Below are 20641 nucleotides of genomic sequence, written 5' to 3' on the forward strand. Positions count from 1 at the left end.
TGTACCCTTGAAATCTCGAAACTCATGACATTTACAATGGTGTTTTGCAGGAGTGATAGGGGAGAAAGCATTAGTGGAAAGTAAAAGACATGAATGTTTGAACAGAATTGATGACAAGAAGAGTGATCTCTTGCTTCTTTACACAGTGATGTCTCTATTTCTTCAAGGAGCACACAAAATTCTTTCTTTGTATGTGAATATATTCTCCAAATGTCTTGACCATTTTTCTACTACCAACAGTCATATATAGTCAGTTCATGGTTTATTGATAGTGTTTCCTTCATCACCTCCATTTTGCATTTATATTGATTCAACCAATGGTACAGATGGATCGGCAGAACTCCTTCCTTTTTAGGCCATGGAGAAGTGTAAGGATGCAGGATTGATCAAGTCCATTGGGGTATCCAACTTTAATCGCAGGCAACTGGAGAGGATCCTGAACAAAACAGGGCTCAAGTACAAGCCTGTCTGCAACCAGGTGAGTTCCTGCTTCCTCTTCTCCATCTCTTATTCACTGACTTGTTGCTGTGTTTCTGCCAGCTATTACTTTTACCTTCTCCCCTGTTTAACTTCCTTTTGTGGAATGGAAGATTCTAAGAACAAGGATGGGGGGGGGATGGCCAACTGTGTTTGTGACTAGTGAGAGATTCATAGTGTCCAGTGAATGGAAGAATCTGGAGGATGTAAATGTCATCAAGGTGGGCTAGAGTCATTAGACTTCAGAGGCAAAGTACTTATTGTTGGCCTATGAATGATGGTGAGATTGGATTGACGATGGTGTCAGGTATAAAAAACAAGGAAGTCCCATAAAATCACCAACTTGGAAAGGAGCAGTGGGAGAAGGAAGGAAGTGTGGAGATCCATGTGAAGGGCCTGTTGAGTGGATGCTTTGGTACTTTTTGCTGTTGTGTCTGGCTTCAGGATTCTTGGCTAGCGACATAGGTGCATGGAGAATAAAGTGGGGGCTGCCAAAATGATCACACAGATCAAATATCTGTTGGTGGGGATCTTAGTGAAATCCATACATGAACACTTAGAGTAAAACACAGAGCTGACTCAATGCCTGAAAACCTGTAAGTCAACTCCTCTTTTCTGCTTTGTTTTTTAAAATCACATTTAGTCTGTGCCTGGTTCAAGGCTCTATATTACTGTCTTCAACAGTGTTTTGAACAGAAAGCTGGTTATACTGTTTAAATTTGTCAACAGTGACACAATCCTAAGATTTCCCAACATGAATGTGAAGGCAGTTTCATTATAAGTTTTATCAAGACTTTTGTAATAAAATTTATCAAGCACTTGGAATATTCATATTTTCCAAATTTCATGCCAATTAATCCACACATGGACACATTGTCCTTATTAATGCCGGTAGATCATCATCCACATCTGTAGTAGCTTTTTTCTCATATAATACTATCCAAAGTAGGTGAGAAGAGTGTTGCCAAACTGTTTCATGCTTTAGATCAGAATTAGCACATAATTCTTTTGCCAAGCTCTATAGACAATGCAGTTTACAAACCAAGCAACATTAATTGAGTGGGGAAATAGCATTCCTTAGGAGAAGAGTTTGTCAATGTATACAGCAAAGGGTGTTGGAGACATAGGGATATGTATTTCTGGAGGAGCAAGTTTGCATCTTGTCATTAATGTACATTCTTGAGAGTGTTTTGCACATTCAGATATATTTGTTGTAGTAGCTTCTTAAAATTTCTATCGATGATTTTATTTGATCTTGGGTATATTTTACCTAAGCAAAAGTTCCTTCTCTAACTACAGTCATCATGACTTTATAGTTGATGTGGTTGATGACTGTCCTGTCTTTTCTTTGGAATACAAGAATATTCTCCCAAACTATCTCCCAAGAGTTTGACGGTTTTGCTTCCAAAGACTAATTTTGCTGGTTCTTTAGAGGTAGTATGTCATAGACTTTTCTGTCTAGACTAGCATTGAACCATGAGTTTTAGCATTTTAGCCTCCTTGACAGCTAATATTTCATTAACATTTGGGCAAATTGTGAATTAAACCCTGTGGAAAAGAACATGGTCACATTTTAAGTGTATGCGGTGTGATAGAGACACCTAACATTGTGCTTAACAATTGCTAAGTTATCTTGCATACATAAAAACCTTTTCAGTAGTAGCTTTGTTAACTTCTATGTACATTAGAGGAAGTGGCGCTGTAGCTCAAGTGGTAGAGCGCTTGCCTTGAGCTGAAGAGCTGAGGGACAGCGCCCAGGCCCAGAGTTAAAGCCCCACGACCGACAAAAAAAAAAAAAGAAGGCATTTCTATGTACATTAGACTGCAATCAAAACTATATCAACTTTGTTCATGCCCACTGTCTTTTGTGATTCCTTCTGTGTATAATCTTCTACTGTATCAACATATTTTATCTCTAATGCATTTCCCCTTTAGCTACTTGAGTGTTTTGACTTTGTATTATTAAATCTGTTTCACTTGAACTTCTAAGATTGCCAAATATACAATTTAAGAATTGTAAAACTTTTCTCCTTGTATGATAGGCTTTTGAATTCCAGTTGCCTTTAGAAGACATGGAAGTCCTAGAAGGCCTGAACAGAATTTTTCGATATCATCCACGTGTTGGGTAAGGAACTTGGGCAAAAATATTTTCTGAATTTTCTTTAGTTTCAAGTCTCTCCTTTCTTTCTTTCTTTTTTTTTCCTTATGGTCCGGTCGTGGGGCCTGAACTCTGGGCTTCTGCGCTGTCCCTCATCTCCTCAGCTCAAGGCTAGCGCTCTACCAGTTGAGCCAAAGCACCACTTCCGGCTTTTTTTTTTCCTTTTTGCTTATGTGTTGCTGAGGAATCGAACCCAGGGCCTCATGTATGCAAGGCAACACTCTACCACTGAGCCACCTTCCCAGCCCGCTCCTTTCTCTTTCAAGGTACATTTGCTCAGAATCCAAACATTACATTTTTCTCTCAGGGAATTTCCACTGACATTGTCATTAAGACATTCAGTTTTGTGTTTCTGAACTATAGACATCTCAGTGTAGAAGATAAAGATGTTTTTGAGAAGAGAGATTTGATATCTAAGGAAGAGTGCATACTTAAGTTTTTCCATTGCTGAAGAGAATGTAGAGTTCAAGAGACCATTACTAGTTTTTTATGTTCTGGGTTATAGACTAATATTTGACAAATATCATAAACAAAGGTAAAAAGGAATGCATATCTCTTGTGCCTACTGGATTTTAACTTGTAACTGAAATGAATATGATCATATTTGAAAAGGACTTAGACAATCTTTGTTCACAAGAATTAGTATATGTATTGCTCCATTATTGTTAATATTTTTGTTAGTATAGAAAACAGTGAAGGACCATATAGGGACATAATGTAAAGAGACAGAACATTCTTGTCAATTACTGTGTTAAAGAATAATGATTTTTATTACTTTCTAGTTTGTGTGGTATTGATATTTAGAAACCTACCAATTAGATGCTAATCTGGAAATAGAGAACTATCTTAAGTGACATTCTCTCCATACTTGAATTTAACACAATTGGTGCACCCTAAATTGTTTTCTGTTAGTTAATATTAGATTTGTACTTCACAACACCTGACATAACCATTTTCTACATTCACTGAGAATATGAAATAGGATAGGCTTTCTTTGCTTTTATTGTTTAGGAAGTTAGACAGATATAGGGAAAAGAGAGTCACATCAGCCAATGCTTGTGTGTTTTGTGTATCTAGTCTAAGCAGAGAATGCATGATGAATAATTTAGTTATGGTATGTTACAAGAATTTCTTATAGGGCTGGGAAGGTGGCTTAGTGGTAGGGTGCTTGTCTTGCATGCATGAGGCCGTGGGTTTGAATCCTCAACACCACATAAGCAAAAAGAAAAAACCTGGAAGTGGCACTGTGGGTCTTGTGGTAGAGCGCTAGACTTGAGCCAAGGGACAGTGCCCAGGCCCAGAGTTCAGGCCCCACGACCGGATCCAAAAATAAAAATAAAAAAAGAATTTCTTATAAAGCCATGTTATTCCTTAGTGTAAATATTAGTATTTAATGAGTGGTTTTTTTATGTCTAGTTAGGGAATAAAATTCTAACTTTTACCATGGTGATACATAGATATCGCATCTTCTGTAGAAATGGGATGATCAAGCCCATGATGCTTATATTTTTCTTTCTCATTTTAGATTTGTTGACCACCCTAATTATCCATTCTCTGATGAGTATTAACATGAAAGCTTTTTTCTTGAACTTGCCTGAAGTTATCTGGAGATCGATGGACAACTTTCAGATGCTGATGATTGGACCCATCACTTGTCAATTCATGCTGCTTAGAAATTCACACTCAGCTTAAACTAAATCCACAAATTTCGAAGAGAAGTCATTGAATTTGTTATCAAACAAATACGAGATTTTCTCCATAGATCTATGATTATCTCAATACTTGTGTGACTTGCTTCTTTTTGAATATTATGACTGAAAAATGATTTGATTTAGTCTATGGTAAGATGTCAGGAAACCCTTCTCTGATAGGTATTTCAGGATAGGAATGGGTCATTTACGGGCTCCAGAGAAATATCAGTTAGCAGGAAGTTATCAGTCGGTATTCCCAACAAACCACTGAGCTTAGTTCATGGTTCAAAGTCTTGAAGCTAAGGTACACATTGCAAGGATATATTATATAGCTCCCTACCAGGCAGGATATAGCACAGCTACTGAAATTTGAGAGGTATTCCTGTGGGAGGCTTAGGTAAAGATGTTAGAGGGAGAACCATGCAGGGAAGATAATGAGGAAGGAGGAAAAGTGAAGCTCTAATAGATTGAATTGAACTTATCTGTGCTTGGGATGTACTGTCAAATGCCTTTTTGCAAAGTAGATCCAAAAGATAGAGAGGATCTTTCATACATTTTACCCAGTGCCAATCTGAGACATGACTAGCATTGATTATAAAAGGAAAAATGGGAGCCAGGCGCCGGTGACTCACGCCTGTAATCCGAGCTACTCAGATGGCTGAGATTGGAGGATCACGGTTCAAAGCCAGCCGGGGCAGGAAAGTCCATGAGACTCTTATCTCCAATAAACCACTATAAACCCATAAGTGGCGGTGTGGCTCAAGCGGTAGAGTGCTCACCTTGGGATGAAAAGCACAGGGACAGCAAACAGGCCCAGAGTTCAAGTCCCACGACAGACCAAAAAAAAAAAAAAAGGAAAAAATGGGAATTATTATTTCAGTATGTCTGAAAGCAATGCATTTTAGCGATCATTAATTGACATGATAACTAGAAATTCCTTGGAAATTCAGCACATCGAGTGACATCAACAAAATGATAGCACTTTCTGTGCCTGTACAGAAAGTATACTTTACACTTCCAATTTATATTAGACAGATTGTAACAAACATGCAACTATGACCACCAAGAAAGTAAATAGCCAGTCAAGAAAATTAGAATCCAAAATGCTAGGCAATTTCATTGTGCTTTTTCCCACTATTGTACAAAGCTACCCAGCAACAGTAATTTTATTCATCCATTTGGAATAAGGATATTCCAACACTTGCAAGGGAATGGATAGAACTAGAAAAAATGGTTATGTGAAATAAGTCAAGCCCAGTGAGACAAAGCACAAATGTTTTCTCTTCTATATGGAATCTAGAATTAACTTGTAAATGTCTTAGCAAACCCATAAAGGTCATATATTAGACACCACTATATTAGACAAAATATGACATTTTCAGGGGAGAATTCAAATGGGACAATTTCTTAGAAAGGCTAACACATACTTCAACAAAATGAATACCAGGAAACACTTGCAATGTGGTGGCCAGGGTCAAGAGGATAGCAATAGACAAGGAAAGAGAGGAAGTTGAGGAGGGAGCGAGCATGAAGTCATAAAATTTAATGCATATCCTACAAAATTAAGAAAATTATGAAATAGGAGGAATGGGGGGAAGGACAAAAGGAGTGCCACTAATCAAGATCCATTGATTCTACTGACAAACAGTTGTGTCAAATTAATTCCTTTGTATGACAATTTAAAGATAATAAAACCATAATTTAAAAATTCAGAAGAATTGTACTGAAGATGCTTCAACTTTTGGACTACACTATGACTATCGACTCTAAAACACTAATCAAAAGGGATCAAACTGGTTAGAACTGGATCAAACCCGTTAGAGCCGGTTCGAGCCGGTTAGAACTGGATCAAACTGGTTAGAACCGGATCAAGCCGGATCAAACCGGTTAGAACCGGATCAAACTGAATCAAACCGGCTCAAACTGGTTAGAGCTGGATCAAACCTGTTAGTACCTGTTCGAGCCGGTTAGAACTGGAACAAACTGATTAGAAATGTATCAAGCCGGATCAAGCCGGTTACAACCGGTTCAAACCGGTTAGAACTGGATCAAACCGGTTAGAACTGGATCAAACTGGATCAAACCGGTACAAACTGGATCAAACCTGTTAGAACCGGTTCGAGCCGGTCAGAACTGGATCAAACCGGTTAGAACTGGATCAAACCTGTTAGAACTGGATCAAACCGGTTAGAACGGATCAAACTGGAACAAACCGGTTAGAACTGGTTCGAGCCGGTTAGAACTGGGTCAAACTGGTTAGAGCCGGCTCAAGCCGTTTAGAACCGGTTCAAACTGGATGAAACCGGTTCAAACTGGTTAGAACTGGATCAAACCTGTTAGAACCGGTTCGAACCCCTTTGAATTGGACAAACTGGTTAGAACCTGATCAAGCTGGATCAAACTGGTTCGAACCGGATCAAACTGGTTCGAACCGGATCAAACTGGTTAGAGCCAGATAGAACCGGATCGAACCTGATCGAACCGGTTCGAACCGGAACAAGCCAGTTAGAGTCGGATCAAACCAGATCCAGCCGAATCTAACCGGACCAAAACAGTTCGATCCGGTTAGAACCGGATCAAACCAGCTAGAACCGGATAGAACGGGATCAAACAGGTCCAAACTGGATCAACCTGGCTAGAACAGGATCAAACCTGTTAGAACCGGATCAAACCGGTTAGAATCGGTTCAAACCAGTTAGAGCCGGATCAAGCCAGTTAGATTTGAACCAGTTAAAACCGGTTAGAACCGGACAGAACCAGATCAAACTGGTTAGAACCGGTTGAAACCGATAAGGGTTCGAACCGGATCAAGCTGGTTTGAGCCGGATTCCAGTTTGAACACACTGACATGAGTTTTCCCCAGATCCCAGTGGGATCCGGATTGAATCAGATCCAGCCGAATCGAACCGGATCAAACTGGTTAGAACCGGATCGAATAGGATCAAACTTGTTAGAACCAGATCGAACAGAATGAAGAACTGGATCGAACCGGATCAAACTGTTTAGAACCAGATCGAACCGGATCAAACCCGATCGAACCGGATCCTGCTGGATTGAACAGGATCAAGCCGGTTAGAGCCGGATCAATCCAGTTCCAGCCGGATCTAACCGGCTCAAACCAGATCGAACTGAATCCAAACTGCTTCGAACTGGATCAAACAGGATAAAACTAGATCAAACCGGTTACAGATGGATCAAGCCGGTTTGAGCCAGATCGAACCGGACCAGCTGGAGCAAGCCAGTTTGAGCCGGATCAAACCTGTTAGGGCCGGATCAATCCGGATTCAACTTGATCAAAGCGGTTAGAGCAGGATCAAACTGGATCGAACTAGATTCAACCGAATCGAACTGGATCCAGCTGGTTAGAGGGGGATCTAGCCACATGGAACAAGAGTTCAAGGACAGCCTAGGAAAAGTTATAAAGATTCTATCTCAGGCCAGTCACTGGTGGCTTATATTGTTCATACTAGCTACTCAGGAGAGCTATGGTGGTCAGGCAACTGGAAACATATATGCACATAATAGCATAATATATGAACCTGAAACAGACAGTATTAAAGAGAGAAATAAACAATTCAATAATAAAATATGGAAATTTTAATACCCAGAATTAAACAATGGATTCAACAGCTCATTGGAGTATAAGCAAGATTATAAAAGCCTTGAGCAACAGTATCAACTAATTTGTCTCAACAGACAGTTATAGAACATTACTCAACTGCAGTTTGAACCCAGGACCTGGGCAGTCTCCCTGAGCTTTTTCACTCAAGGCTTAGTGCTCTGCCACTTTGAGCCACTACTCTACTTCTGGTATAGTGTTAATGTAGATGCTGTTGTGTCTTTTTCTTCTAAAACTTGTCATTACAAAGATTTTTATGTTTGTCAAGAACATTGCTTTGTTTTCTAATCATTACAGTGGGTTTCCAATGACTTAGTAACCACATCAGCCTTCATTTGAATAGCTATTTAATGGCAAAGTATTTTAAGTGACTACTCCTTTATGCCCATGGTTAAACACACAAGTATTATTTTAGGTGATTTAGAAGGAAAATTTAATACCCCCTATGCCATTGAATTGCAAGATGTAGAACTACATGTTCAAATATACTCAAAAAACATAAATATAGGGCTGAGAAGGTGGCTCAGTGGTAGAGGGCTTGCCTTGCATGCTCAAGGCCCTGGGTTTGATTCCTCAGCACTACATAAGTAAAGAAAAAAAAGCCGGAAGTGATGCTGTGGCTCAAGTGGTAGAGCTCTAGCCTTGAGCTGAACAGCTGAGAGAAACTCCCAGGCCCAGATTTCAGGCCCCACGACAAAAAACAAAAAACAAAAAGCATAAATATGCTTAACATTCAAAGAAGCCACCAAAATTTAGCATTATGTTGGCAAAAAGTTCATCAAGATTAATTTTAATTATATAACACCATAACGGAATTGATTCCAGCTCCATTTCACATATGCTTGTTCTTTGTCTATTGATTATTTTTGAATAGGATTCCCTAAGTAGAGCAGGTTGGATTTAAATACACAATGTATCTGCCTCAACTTTCCAAATATTGGGATTATAAGCATGAACTACCATATCTGAATATCGAGAATATTACTTTAACCTCACTGCCTCTTCCAACAATGGGTCACATTTGATTATTTATTTGACAAGCAGGAGTTATGCATTACTGACTGCCCTGCAAGAGAAGAAACAGATTGTGCTTAGCCAGAAGACAGACCAACAATGAACTCCAAACACTCTTATGTAACACTAAATGATGGTCACTTGATCCCTGCTCTGGGCTTTGGCACCTGCACACCTGAAGAGGTAAGTCATCATTTGATGCATGATTCAAAGAAAAATAACGTAGGATGAGAGGAAGTTGATCTGTGCTGTCAACACATCCATTTCTTGCCTGAGTATTTGAACTTACTTGGTTCTCAGGTTTGTCTTTTTATTTCCAGGATAGAGCTAAGCCATGTAAACTCCATCAGAGTTGGACTAGTTAATCACAGACCAATTACATTGAATGTCATATTTTCCTGTATTTTTGATCTGGTTCCCAGAAGATCACTGTCTCTCAAATACAAGAATACTGCCTGCCAAGTCACTTGCTTGGATGTTGATTGCATTTGGAGTCATTTCTCAGTCTATTTCTATAGTTCATGAAGAGTTCTAGAAGGCAAGATTCAGAGAAATCAGAAAAGTTGATGGGGGTAGGAAACAGAATAAAAGATGGAAAGGAACTTTTCTTTGGGTTTGGGGTAGCCTTTAACATCTGATAGTAAATATTGCATCTGGGATGAATAGAAGTTCAATGTCCTATTTTCACACAGGGTGTGAGAGCACTAGCATTTAATTATCTTGTCAATAAAAGAAAGGGGGGAGGTAGGTGGAGCACAATTGTTTACGGGGAAGAATTACATATACCAGATTTTTTAAGAAAAAGAAAGCATATACTCTTACAGGAATCAGGAAGTGGGCATCCTGACTCAAAGATCAAGTGTGCAGAATTTGTCAGAGCATTAAGAAGTCATAGTCATCAATTAATTAGAATGCAAAGGGCAGGATGGAAGGCGTTCACACTGCAATATCCCTTTGAAAAGGAGACTGGCAAGGCTTTAAGCACTGAAGCCTCTGGCTGCCCTTTGTGAGAACATTTGGTGGGAATGGTAATGGCAGGAATGGTAAAAGATGGACTTACTTCTGCACTAAACATGATAAAAAGCAGCTTCCATTCTTTTTGAGAATTGAAGTGAAAAGACAATTTTTCCTTTCTTTGCTTTGGAAGATTGAAACAACAAAGAAAAAGAATATGTATCAAAGTTGGTAGGCTATGCATTGTATTATGTTCTTTCTGAGCAAGAGAGAGTAATAGGAAAAGTTTTGTCCTTATAGTGTACAAGCATGCTCTATAAAGTCCTGTTCATAAAAGTTAAAAACCGCAAATTCTTTCCCTGATCAGGACATATAATGACTCTCAGTGTAATAATGGTTACATAGATACCATCTCTTCTCTAAATATGGATCCTAGAGCATATAGTATGCATTCTTTCTCTCTTTACCTTTCTTGGTCACCCTAATTATCCATTTTCGATGAATACTGAAATGGAGGCCTGTGTGATATCTTCTGCCTGAAGCTCCTGTGTGTAGAGAGCCCTAGGAGGCCTTGTGGCTTTGGATATAAATCTGTTCCACTCCATTGGTGCTGCTTAGCGGTTTCACTCAGCTAAAGCTGAGCTCCCTAGGCTGGAAAAGAAGGCTGTACACTGTCATCACTTTCTGAAATAAACACAAGGTTGTTTCCCTAAAGATTCTTCCTAACCCTGTCTTTGTCACTTGCATGTTTTTGTTCTCTCTCACTTTTTTTTCTTTTGTCAGTCGTGGGGCTTAAACTAGGACACTGTCCCTCAGCTCTTCAGCTCAAGGCGAGTGCTCTCCCACTTGCATCACAGCACCACTTCCCGTTTTCTGGTGGTTTATTGGAGATAAGAGTCTCATGGACTTTCCTGCCTGGGCTGGCTTTGAACCGTGATCCTCAGATCTCAGCCTCCTTAGTAGCTAGAATTACAGGCATGAACCACGGGTGCCCGGCTTTCTCTCTCAGTTTTTATAAATAATCCAAGTTGATTTGGCCATAATTGTATAGACAGGGATCAAGAGACCATGGCAGTCATTTTCTCTCAGATTCGAAACTGATCACCATTGTTTCGAGAAGATTGAAACTCATATAGTAGATTTAATAATCATACACTTTAATCTTTCAAAAAGAATAAATTTTAAGCTATCATACATCTGCATTTATAATACATATTGTGTGATGACATTACATCATTGACTAATATAGTCATTATTTTTAACTATTATGTTAAAATCACTTGGTTTTTATAATAATCCATTAATAATTTACCAGTTCCAATCCCAATAATTATTCTATTACATTCTATTCCAAAATTTAATAAATTTAAGATATTTTGGTTTCTGTTCACTTATGGATAATGTTCAGTGAGGTTGTGGACTGCAGAAATCAGTTCATAGGCAAGTGCATCTTGGTCAATGTACCTCCACCCACTGCAAATTCCATAGGTTGTGGCTGCCTTTGTATTTGGAAATGTGACCCTGTGCACTCAGGTTTCCCTCAACCATCTCTTCTAAGGTGATAAAGTAGAAATTAAAGGAATGTATGGAAAAACATGCATTTTAATTCTACCACAATACAGCAAAAATTAGAAGAAATCCTAAATTTCCTTCTAGCAAAGCAAAGGATGCAATCCATGTATGTGAGAAATGCTGGCTCTGTCCAGTAGTGAACTTGGAGGTAAAGGAAGGGAAGTGTCCTGATAGAGCTGCATAGGCCCAAGGGCTCATTAAGAGTGGCCCACGTGACTGAAGAAGGGAAAAATACATCCATGATAAATAGGTCTAGATGGAGGTAGTAATATACGTAATTAATTTTAATGAAGTTTTATTGAAGTTTATGCATGAATGGAAATTACATGATGAAATCCTTTACTATGTACAATTCATTATATGCCAATAAAATAACAAAAATTAACTTGCATAAAAATAAAGTGATTCCAACTCTCTTCTTATCTGTGAAACATTTCTCCCTTTATATTAATTTCTAGACCAGTAGTACCATTGGTTAGTCATTACACAGGAAGTGACACTAACTTACCATTAGGCAGGAGCTAGGATGTAAGTTATTCAGTGTCCTGTGCAGGGAGCAGAAGGAACGACATGAGCTTAGTCAGACAACTGAACACCCATGAGTTGTAAAAAGCATTGTGTGAAACTAAATGATGGTCCTTCATCCACACATTGGGCCTTGGAACCTACATGCCTGAAGAAGTAAGTTATCCTATGGGGAAATGTTGGAAAGAATTCTAGAATGATTGGGAGTTGAACTGGGCTATCAAGACTTAGCTACTTCTTGTATGAGTGCTGGGGATTCACTTGGTTCTCAGATCTTCCAGCTATGCTCACACCTACTTGTATATCTAGATTATTTGAGAATGCATTTTTCCATTAGCATTTCATCTGTAAAAAAAAAGGAAGCATGGATGCATAGAAATGTGTTTGATCACACATTGGTCTCTAGCCAAGTTTGAATGATCAGTCTAGCTCTGGTTGGCATCTAGGGACTTTGATGTCTTAGCAGCTATTTAAAGATAATGATGATGAGTGTTCCTAAATGGCTTATATACAAAAGAGGAGTACAGTTTTGCACTGCCTTCTTTTGAGAGATGGATTTGGCAGGTCCTATCAGAGGACTCCATGTAATATGAAAATCTTGGAAAGTTCTCTAACAGATTTCATTACAGACAGAGTTCCCATTTTTGTGAAGGGAGAATTATAGGGAATTCAGCCTGTTTCACTGAAGAAGAATCACAGAAGCTTGCACCAGATTTCTTCTATAGTTTTCTTACATTCTTACCCTTTGACTTTTACTTAGTGACCTCTTTATATTAATAATAAAAGAATTATTGAAATAGTAAGATTATTTCAATATGCTGAATTCTGCATGAAGTTCCAGATAATATATGAACATGAGTTGTTTCTGGGGTCTACTATATTAATAATTAATGAAGATTTCATGGGTTGTAAGGGACTTAGAATGTAAAATTCTTGTTTAGCACAAAGACCCAGAAAATGTGAGTTTGATTTTGTTGTCCATGTTCAAAAGTAAATAAAGATGTAAATAGGGGCTGGGAAGGTGGTTTAGTGGTACAGCGCTGTGGCTCGAGTGGTAGCCCTGAGCTGAAGAGCTGAGGGACAGTGCCCAGGCCCAGCGTTCAGGCCCCACGGCCAGACCCCCCCAAAAAATAATACTGTATACATAATCAACATTAGAGAATAGAGTAACTCATTCACCCAAAAATACTTCTAAGAACTTAGTACACAAGCCACTTTATAGAGCTCAGTAGGGGGAGTGAGTGAGGTTCTACTCACTTTCTTGTATGTTCAGTGGCTCATTCTCTCTCATACATGGAGAAGTATTGCATAGGTAACAAATATGTGATTAATGAGGCTGATATAATTATTTCTTTTTTAAAAATAAGTTTTTTATTTTGAAAATACGGTACAGAGGGGTTACAGTTACATGATCAAGGTAATGAGAAAATTTCTTATCCAACATTGTTGCTTGCTTCTTTTCTAGCAAGAGGATGACCTTTTTCCAACCAATGAACATGGGAAGGCAATATTGGACACAGTGGATTTCTGTGCCACGTGGGAGGTGAGTATTTGAAAGAAAAGCAACAGAGGAAGCTAGAAGAGGAGAGCTGGGTGGTATGTCTAGGTCAGAGAATTGGGTGCAGTACGTTGGCTGTGGACATTCATTAGGTTTATGAGGATGTTATGCTGGAGCAGTGGATGAATGCATGGATAGAAAACTATAGAGAAAAATGGAGAGAAGCAGAATCGAAGGCAATAGGAGTAGACATCTTTGTCTTCCTATGTAGTAATGTCTTCAATTCTACAATAAGGACCCAGAAATTCCTTTTCTGGCTGCTATTACATCTTTTGTTATTATCTTTATCAGTTTCTCCTCTGAAAATCAATTCTAATGAGTTTAATTGTCATTTCTAGCTAATGAAGGTAGTGGAGTTCTGGTTTTGTTTTGTTTTGTTTTCATTTTGAATTTTTTGGCTACACTGGGAAATCAAACACAGAGCCAAGGTAACCTCAGTTTCTCTACCACTGAGCACCATGTCTGGCTTTTTCTGTTTATGTGGTGCTGAAAATCAAACCCAGGGCCTCCTGCATGCAAAGCAAGCACTCTACCTCTGATCCACCTTCCCAGTCCTGACTGTATTCTTTTGAACAGTTCCATCTCGCATTTCTGTTGATGCATGTCTTCACTTCCACATGCTCTGCAGGCCATGGAAAAGTGTAAGGATGCAGGGTTGGCCACATCTATTGGAGTGTCCAACTTCAATCACAGGTAGCTGGAGCAGATCCGGAACAAGCCAGGACTCAAGCACAAACCTGTCTGCAATCAGGTGAGATGTCATAACCTCTTTTTTTATTTCATTTTTATATTTCTTTCTTAGTATAAGGTTTTTTTAATTTTTGACTTTTCAGTTGATCTCATTTGATTGGAAGGAAAGATTCTAACACAAATGTCTTTGTCTCAGAGAACATAGAAGTCTCTCAATGGTGTCTCTGACTATTAATTCTTTGTTTAAATGAGAGCACACATTAGTGTCTAGTGGATACAGAATCTGGCCATATATCTAGAATGCGGCATTTGTTAAGCACACTTGAGTTTGGAAGAATGGTAAAATATTGGGCTACAATATTGGGTTACAATTAATGGGATAAGTGTAAGATTGTCTGAAAAGATTGGGATGATAGTAAAGATACAGTGACCTCTTGATAGACATTGGTAAGGGCTTGCGTGGACTTTCAATGCTTCTGTCTTCATCTTGGCTTACATGGCTATTGGTACACCTACATTGAAAAGAAAGTGGAACCTGTGAAAGCTGTCCATATTAGTCTGCTCATGACATCTGTTTAAAGTGACACTAAAGAAAGAAGAAATGCATTCTGAGGAACTTACAGCTGAACACAGAGCTGACTCAAAGTCTGAAAATCATTTAGCATCCTTTTGCTCTCTGACCTCAGATTTTTCAAGAGTAAGTCTTCTCTGTCTGGTTCCGTAGGTAATTTTATTTTTGAATCTTTCTATTCATAAGTAAACATCTTTGATTTAAAATTAAAAATATCCCTTAAGTCTTTATATACTTATTGATGCACTATGAATTTCTAAAAATATTAGAATGTTAACGGAGGTATATTAGACTTCCCTAATATTTGCCACTAAATATATCTAACATTTAGGATAACTGATAGCTTGATACAAAATATTCATGTTCTCAATCCTGTATCAAAAATAATATGCTGGTGAGTCTACAACCAAATCAGTAATATTTTGCTGAATCTCTTTGGAGCAAATAGTAGACAAAATTCTTCCATATGGGCGGTCTTCAGGTATATATATCCTAGAAATAAAGAGTTCCCTCACATAAACTTCCATTATTCTACACCAAGATATGTTGGGTCTTCATCTGTCCCACGAAAGACAGACGGGGTCCGAGGAAAGGTCAGTGTGGCACTGGCCCGTTCCCCAGCCTCCTTCAGCCCCGGAGACAATCAGACATAGTGGGGAGCCAAATGAAGGAGGAAGAAAACTTATTTATTAACAGAGAGCAGCCCTTTTTACAGCCAAAAAAGAGTGGGTGGCATTGCGGGGAGCAACCAATCACTGTCAAGGTCACACCCTATCATGCACCTAAGCTTCCACAGACTGGTTAAGCACTGAAAGTAAGGTAAATTGGGCTCAGCCCACTCTACTCCCTCTCAGTGCCATCTTTGCTGTCCATGTGCTCTACAGTAAATCGGGCTCTGCCCACTCAACTCCCTCTCAGCACCATCTTTGCTGCCTGTGTTCCCCCACAGATTCCCTCTCCCTCCCCCCCCCCCCCGTTTTTGTTGTTTTAATGGCAGACCCACCTCCCAGTTAGTTATCCTTTTTCTTCCTCTGTAAAGGTTGTTTTAACAGGATTACATTGATAAGGATAGCATTGGCTACGCAGGGGGTTGGAGGCAAGTCTGGGGGTCCGAGATTCACCAGACTAGGATAGGGAGGGCCTTTGTGCATGATTCAAGAGCCCGTCCCAGGTACCTCACATCCCCACCTAGCACAGTAATAAACATCAGTCCCACCACAGTTAGAAATATCTGAAGCAGTTCAATTAATTTCTGGGCACCTTGTACGTGCCTTTAAGCTAGCACAGGGCTCAAGATGGCCTTTGAGCTTTACTGTCAGCTCCCAATGGCTCCCAACATCATCTCTCCCGTCTTTGTTTAAAGAAGCGAACCTGCCGGTCTTAGCTTGGGTGGATTGCCTTGTCTGCCTTACCCGTCATCAGGAACTTCTTCAGAGCGAAGCTGAAGGCCCTGTCTTAGGTTGGTCAGATTGACAGCCCCTCTTACTCATCTCTGGCTGCGATTCCTCTGGGGGGGGGGGGGGGATTCATTCATTTGGAGCTTGATCTTATGTAACTTGCTGGCTAAGCTCACAAGAGTTTTGCAGTGCATGTATAATGCAAGGAAGGCATAGAAAAAACCATCAGCAAAAGCATTACCAGGCCAGGAAATGTCATTACTAGTCCTTTAACATTAGTCAAGGATGGGAGCAGTCTTTGCCACTTCAGAGTCCAGAGGTGGGGCTTGTTCTAATCCAGCTATTTGCCTGTGGGGTTGGAAAAGATCTAAGCATAACAAAAGGTGGTTGTTTAACAATAAGTATGGATTCAATGTCACTATACAAGCAATTAGTAAAAGAACAATTAAAGCAGGTAACATTAAACTAATTATTAACCAGTCCATACATAATGACATAGGGTGGTGATCAAAATGAAGGTCAGGCCACCAGGTCGAAGGGACAGCTTCTCTTGTGGTGCTCTTGATGATTTCTGCATTGCCAGCGCTGATCATTGCCCAGGTCACCCGTTGAGGTTGATGCAGATTCCATAGGGCCATTTCCAGGTCAGGAAGGGTCAGGACAGCCAACAGCTGGAGTATGGCCATCTGCAATTGTTAGAGAACACAAGAGCTTCTCAAGGGCTGGTTGCCCTTGGGGATGGTTAGTAGTTATCTTTCTGGCTTTTCTCTTTTAAACACAAGCCTCAGCTATGTTCGTTTTTCTTTCCTTGTTGGTTAGTTTATCCTTGGGCATCCTCCTGTATAGAGGAGATGGGTAAAAACTTAAGGTTCCTGGCATGGATCCAAATGGGAGGAGACTCCTCTATGGGGAAAATGCATCCAAATCCCCTGCCCATAGTAACTACGGGGTCAGGTCCTCTCCATTGTTGTGTCAGGGAGGTCTTTCCACCGGACTTTTACTTGGGGCTTAGGATTTAGTTGTCCCAAGTGGTTCTGAAATCTGGATTCAGTTGTTCCTTTTGAAAAATTTAAAATGTTAGAAAAAAAACAATCTTTAATATCAATCGCAACCAAGGTATCGTCAGGGCATGCCTCTTAGGGGTGTTCCTACTAACTCCATCCTTTCATTTAGGTCTTGGAACATAAGCCAAGCCCGGGAGTGCTTTTGAATAACAAATACAGGTGTGTTAGGTTTTGTCAATGGCCACTGTTCCACCCAGATTGGGCTTCCCAGCTTCCACCTAATGGGAGGTACTGGGGGCGGGGGAGGATAGGGGCAGTGGCCTTTAGGATTGGGGGTGCACCTGAGCAGGTCCCCTATGTTCTTCTCTGTAATTATGAAAGTTAAAAAATCCTTTTCCTTAACTCCCTCTGGATCCTATTTAAGACTTTGTGCTTCTTCCCCATCCAGGATATCATCATAGGATGCTCGATGGTCTGTAGTGACCACGGCATCCATTTTCTTAGCATGTCCTGCCCTAGTAAATTGGCAGTGAGGTTCTTTGCCACTAAAGGGCGTATCTTTCCCTGTTCTCCATCTGGGCTAGTCCATGTCATAAGGGCAACCATCTCTTTGGACTGGGAGTTGCCCCCTACTCTCAATATCGGGGGCCCAGGTGCAAGCTTCCAGTCCAAGGGCACTTCCTCCTCCCGAGTATGGTTCGATCTGCCCCAGTGTCAATTAAGCAGTGAAACCTTTTTCCGCCTATGGGAACACTCATTTTAGGGCAGAGTTCCACCAGGGGGACAGTGCAATGGGCCTGGGTCGCCCTGCGACGAGGCTGCCTGGGACTCTCAGCAGAGGGGGTTTCTCCTTGAGTTAACGGGGCTGGATGATGTCCCTCCCCAAGTTTAAAGACTTCCCATCTAAATCAAACTTGTATCCCTCCCTGCCCCTGGGGCAGGGTGTAGGGGGCGGTTTGCCCTCAGGTCAGTTGGCTGGGGATTGCTGTAAACAGTCCCCCTTAAAGTGCTCCTCCTGCCTGCATTTAAAACAAGTCCCTCTCCCCGATGGTCTTGGGGTTCCTTGGCCCTGGACTGCCAGCGCCTGAGTAATAGTCTCAGTAATTGTAGACATCTGAGACTGTAAAGTTAAGCTAGTGATTGGGACTGGTGCTGTTGCGTTCCCACATCCTGCGAGGCCACCACTCATCTGCCCAGGGAACTCTCTCTCAATGGCCGAGCAGGCCATGTGGGTGGTCTGCATTCATCCCTTCCCAGACCAGCAGCTTTACAAACTGATCTCAGAGGTTCCCTGTGAGCAGCTTGCGGTGAATACTCTGTTGAACTCGGTCTATGAAATCAGGTAGAGGCTCACCCGGCTTTTGTCTCACTCCTGCTATGGGGAACTCAGTAGGCCCATCATCCAGTTTGTACCACGAGGCAAGTCCTGCCTGCCTCACCTGGTCACAGTACGGGCCAGGTATTGCGGCCTGTTGGACGCCAGTGGAGCACCCTTCCCCGTCCCTGCTAACATGGCATAAGTAATAGGTATCGCGGGTTGAGCCTGCCGGTTATTCTCTGCTCGCACTCTGCATTCCTCCTTAAAGAAAGCACACCATTTAATAAACTAAGAACTCATGAGGATGGCTTTGGCTACATCCAGCCAGTCCTTAGGGACACATGGGTGATAAGCAATGTCCTGTAAAAGGAGAGTTTGGGCCATCCTCCACCACTGCCTTGTGGAGCTCTTTAAGATCCTTAGCTTCCCATGGAGATCATTCCAAGGGCCTGTTAGCCCCTGGTGCCAGATTGACCAGATACCCTTGGGGAAGTGAATCTTGTAGCCTAGAGTCTGGGCTCTTGAGTGGCCCTTCCTTTCCAGGGTAGGTCTATGAGTAGGTTACTTCCCCAGCCCTTGGCCCCTCCATGGGGTAGGGGTCTGGGTCTTGCAAGTCCCTCTAGCAGGTCTGCTAGGGCGCCGTACCTCCCCTCCAATTGGGGGAATAGGAAGGTGTAGGGAGCCAAAAGTTGAGTTTCTCTGCATGATAAGCTTGACTATCTCGCTGGAACATCTCCAGGCTGTTTACTGAATCTGGTCCTTTCATCCTACCCCAAAAAAACACCAGGTAGCTGCTAAGGACCACCTTTTCACACTGCCCTAAGCAAACATCCTGCAGCTGCTAAGGCCAATGAAAAAGCTTCCTTATTCTAAGCATATAAATACCCCTGTGTGAAAAATAAAATTTGGCAGCTTGATCAGAATCCTTGTCTTGCTGTCCTTCTTCGTGTCTCTTGCCCCTTCATTCCTTCTCACTTGGGTTCATTGCCCTCGTTGAAGTCCTGCGGGTTGGGACAACTGGCGCCCAACGTGGGGCACGAGCCTCTGACTAAGGAAGGAACGCCGTCCTCCGGGAAACCTTGGCCAAGTACAGTCCGAGATCGTGAGATCGCCTCGACAGACCCCGCCAAGAGAAAGATCCAGAAGGAGAGTGGGGACGATGCATGGTGAGTGACCCACTATGGGACAAGCAATATTGTCACATGATCTATTTCTGTCAGACCTCAAGGAGGCCTTCAAGACACTGGGAACGGGGGTTAAGAAAAAGGATTTAGAATTATTTTTCTCATTCATAGAGTACTTGTGTCCTTGGTTCCCCTTTGAAGGAATCATAGAAGTAAAAAGACGGAAAAGAGTAGGAGATTGTTTAAAAGATTATTATGAAATCTTTGGTTCGGAAAAGGTTACTGCTACCGCCTTTTCCTATTGGAATTTGATTAATGACATTTTAAAATGTTCTCTGTTTGATAGTGGAATTTTAAAACTTGTAAAAACGGGAGAGAAGGTTCTCCAACATGCCTCTCGGCCCCCCGCGGCTTGCCCATCGGTTGTATTAGATCTTGAAACTCCTTCTCAAAAGGTAGATGAACATTATTATCCTGTACCCCAGGCTTCCTATTCCCCTCAGAATAATTTAAATCCCGAGGAGGAGGCCACCCTGGAAGAGGAGGCGGCCCAATATCGTCAGCCTGATTGGTCCCCCTTACTCAGTCACCTCCTACCTCAGACTAAACCCTCTACCTCAAATATTCCGCATTCCTCCTATGCACCCCCTCCCTTTTGTGACCCGGCCTTTCAAGGGCCCACTGCCCCTCCAGATCCAGATGTTTTTTCTCCCCCCCTTTACCTAACCTGGCACCTTTACGCGAGACTCTTCAACATAGGGGAGAACACCTTCAACTTTTAAAAGAACTGCGGTCCCTTGATTATGAACTCCGCACACTGGCCTTGGCCTATATGTCAAAAACGCCTGATAAAATTAAGGTTAGATCAAGCCATCAATCAATTCTCGCCTTTCCAGTAACTCAGAGCCAGACAGATAGGACCTCAGAGGGTGAGGAGGATGAATCAGAAGAGGAGGAAAAGGAAGATGA

General features: G+C 41.2%; 1 protein-coding gene and 1 pseudogene across 1 annotated transcript in view; both read left to right on the forward strand.

The window, feature by feature from the left end:
• LOC122113023 overlaps positions 1-4414 on the forward strand; it is a 174258-nt pseudogene extending 169844 nt beyond the window's left edge.
• LOC122113024 (aldo-keto reductase family 1 member C13-like) overlaps positions 1-20641 on the forward strand; it is a 265240-nt gene that overhangs the window by 103729 nt on the left and 140870 nt on the right. The gene's annotated exons all lie outside the window — the stretch shown is intronic.

Source organism: Dipodomys spectabilis, unplaced genomic scaffold, assembly GCF_019054845.1.
Source record: "Dipodomys spectabilis isolate Male_0828 unplaced genomic scaffold, ASM1905484v1 ptg000096l, whole genome shotgun sequence".
In the NCBI taxonomy this organism is placed as follows: domain Eukaryota; kingdom Metazoa; phylum Chordata; class Mammalia; order Rodentia; family Heteromyidae; genus Dipodomys; species Dipodomys spectabilis.